General features: G+C 47.8%; 1 long non-coding RNA gene across 1 annotated transcript in view; it reads right to left on the bottom strand.

Moving 5' to 3' along the window:
• The window catches only part of LOC122546299, a 5,923-nt gene extending 4,006 nt beyond the window's left edge, over positions 1 to 1,917 (bottom strand). The window contains exon 1 of the long non-coding RNA XR_006310709.1: positions 1,814 to 1,917. This is a non-coding gene — a long non-coding RNA (uncharacterized LOC122546299). The remainder of the gene's footprint in view (positions 1 to 1,813) is intronic.
• Positions 1,918 to 3,393: the final 1,476 nt, after the last annotated feature.

The following is a 3,393-nucleotide window of genomic DNA, read 5'->3' as shown; positions in this document are numbered from 1 at the left end:
TGGGAGGAAACCTGAGCACCCGGAGGAAACCCACGCAGACACGGGGAGAACGTGCAAACTCCACACAGTCAGTCGCCTGAGTCGGGAATTGAACCTGGGTCTCAGGCGCTGTGAGGCAGCAGTGCTAACCACTGTGCCACCGTGCCGCCCACAAATATCTCAGATGAAAGGATATAAATGTCAGGGTAGTTTCTTCAGGGAAGGAGAAGGTAACTTGATCGATGTCTTTAAAGGGTGGTGACGGGAGATGATTAGAATCCCTACAGTATGGAAGCGGGCCATTTGGCCCATCGACTCCACACTGACCGGCCAAAGAGTATCTCACACAGATCTCCCCCAAAATACCTGTAACCCTGCATTTCGCATAGATAATCCACCCAGCCTGCAGACTATGGGCAATTTAGTATGGTCAATCCACCTAACCAGTACATCTTTGAACTGTGGGAGGAAACCCACACAGACACAGGGAGAATGTGCAAACTCCACACAGACAGTCGCCCCAGGCTGGAATCGAACCCGGGTCCCTGGTCCTTTGAGACAGCTGTGCTAAACACTGAGCCACCGTGCTACCCAAAGGGCTCAGATGTGGAGAAATGTCTTCTCCCAGAGAGTGGGGAGTCTTTGGAATTTAGCGGCACAGAAAGAAGCCGAGCTCAAAACACTGTATGATTTCAGGAAGGAATTGGATAAATCACTTGGGACCAAAGGGATGAAAGGGAAAAGCAGGAACAGGCTCATGAGTTGGATGAATATATGAGTGAGAAAAGAATAGAAGGGTGTGTTGATTGGGTGAGGTCAGCTTGGGGAAGGAGGAGGCTTGATTGATTTGATTTATTGCTCTCTCATGTACCACAACACAGTGAAAAGTGTTGTTTTGGGTGCTCTACCGGCAGATCGTTCCCACGCAAAGTGCATCAGGGTAACACAACACAGTGCAATGTCATAGCCGCAGAGAAGGTGCAGAGGCAGAGATCAGACTTAACATTTGAGAGGTCTGTTCAAGAGCTTGATAACAGCGGGGAAGAAGATGCCCTTGAATCTATTTGTACAGTGGCTCAGTAGTTAGCACCACTGGCTCACGGTGCCATGGACCCGGGTTCGATCCCACCCTCGGGCGACTGTCTGTGTGGAGTTTTCACATTCTCCCAATGTTTGCGTGGGATTCCTCCGGGTGCTCTGGTTTCCTCCCACAGTCCAAAGATGTGGATTGGCCATGCTGAATTACCCAGAGTGCCCAGGGATATGCAGATTAGGTGCATTAGCCATGGGAAATGTGGGGTGATAGGGTAAGGGGATGGTCTGGGTGGGATGTTCTCCAGAGGGTCAGTGTGGACTCATTGGGCTGAATGGCCTGTTTCCATACTGCATGGATTCTACAAACTCTCCGAACCTCTGCCCAATGGAAGAGGATGGAAGAGACTAAATCCAGGGTGGGATGGGTCTTTAACCATGTTGGTTGCTTTCCTGAGGCAGTGGGAAGTGTAGATGGAGTCAGTGGATGGAAGGATGGTTTGTGTGAGCGACAGGGCTGTGTTCATGACTCTCTGTAGTTCCTTGCGACCCTGGGAAGAGCTGTTCCCAACCACGCTGTAGTGGATCCAGATGGAATGCTTTAAGTGGTGCATCAATAGAAATCGTTAATAGTCTTGATGGATGTGCTGAATTTCCTTAGCCTCCTGAGTAAATAGAGATGGTGTTGGCTTGACAGAGAGCATGAATCTGTCGGGCCAAATGGCCTGTTTCCGTGCTGTTAGTGTAATGCAGTTCAATGTCATTCTTAGTGAGAAGAAGAAATATGATTGGAAATACTTACCACTGCTCCGTCGATAAATGACAAGGGCGAGACTGATTGCCAATGCAACAAGCACCGAAACCACAACGATGGTCACACCAGTTAAGTCCGCACCACCTTGAAGTCCGGCTACAAATGAGAACACATCCAAGATTGAAAAACTAATTTTGAAATGAGTAAACCAAGCAGGTGATCCATTCACTGCATTACAATACAAAGCTTTAACATGAGTTGTGGGGGATATTTGCTGATGACTGTAGAGTGTTCAGTGCCATTGTATTCCTCACTCCACATTCACATGCAGCTCGGCCTGGACAACATTTACGCTCGGAATTAATAAGTAGCAAGTAAAGATGGTGCTACACAAATGCTGGGCAATGGCCATCTCCAAAAGCAGAGTGCATTTAGCCAGCTCTCCATGATATGGGTGGCACGGGGGCTCAGTGGTTAGCACTGCTGCCTCACAGTGCCTGGGACCAGGGCTCAAATCCAGCCTCAGGCGACTGACTGTGTGGAATTTGTACGTTCTCCCCATCGATGTGTGGGTTTGCTCCAGTTTCCTCCCACAGTCCAAAGGTGTGCAGGTTAAGGTGGATTGGCCATGCTAAGTTGTCCCATGGCATTCAGGGATGTGTGTGTTTGGTGGTTTAGTCATGCGGGTTTTCTGAGATGGGTCTGTGTGGAATACTCCTCTTCGCAGGGTCGGTATGGACCTGTTGGGTCGAATGGCCTGCTTCCACACAGTAGGGATTCTATGGGCATCCAAAGACACCACCATTAACAGAATCACCTCCTATCAACACCCTTGGAACATCAGCATCAATGGGAAATGTAACTGGAACAAGCCCATAAATGCTGTTGTTATAGGAACAGATCAAAACCTGGGAACTCTGCAGGGGGTAACACCTCCTGACTCCCTTGTCACCATCCAGGAACAATAGCTCTTTATATCTTTCCCCTCTCACCCTAAACCTATGCCCTCTAGTTCTGGATCCCCCCAACCCAGGGAAAAGACTAAAGTCTATTCATCCTATCCATGCCTCCTCATGATTTTATAAACCCCTATAGGGTCACCCCTCAACCTCCGGTGCTCCAGGGAAAACAGCTTATTCAACCCCTCCCTTGTAGAATCTCTTTGGATTATCCAACACTTATCTGCCAAGGCCATCCCTCGTCCCCTCTTTGCCTTCATGATCTCACACTTAAAAATAACCTGACACTATTTATACTGTTCCAAGAGATTCATTTATACCCAGCTGTCTATATCTAATGTATGATTCTTTTTTTATTCATGACTAGAACTTCAATCTTCATTCATCCATTGTTCCCTAATCCTACCAGCCTTACCTTTGTCTTGGTTCGAGACAAAAAAAACTGCAGATGCTGGAATCCAAGGTAGACAAAAACGAAACGTTGACTTCTCCACCTCCTGATGCTGCCTGGCTTGCTGTGTTCTTCCAGCCTCCTGCTTGTCTATCTTACCTTTCACTTTAACAGGAATGTCATAATTCTGAACTCTCATTGTCACTCTTTTGAAAGCCTCCCACTGATTAGACATCCTTTTGCCCGCTAACAGTTTGCTCCAATCAAATTTTGAAAGT

The sequence above is a fragment of the Chiloscyllium plagiosum genome, unplaced genomic scaffold, assembly GCF_004010195.1.
Source record: "Chiloscyllium plagiosum isolate BGI_BamShark_2017 unplaced genomic scaffold, ASM401019v2 scaf_61427, whole genome shotgun sequence".
In the NCBI taxonomy this organism is placed as follows: Eukaryota; Metazoa; Chordata; class Chondrichthyes; order Orectolobiformes; family Hemiscylliidae; genus Chiloscyllium; species Chiloscyllium plagiosum.
This window is presented reverse-complemented; position numbering and strand designations above follow the sequence as displayed.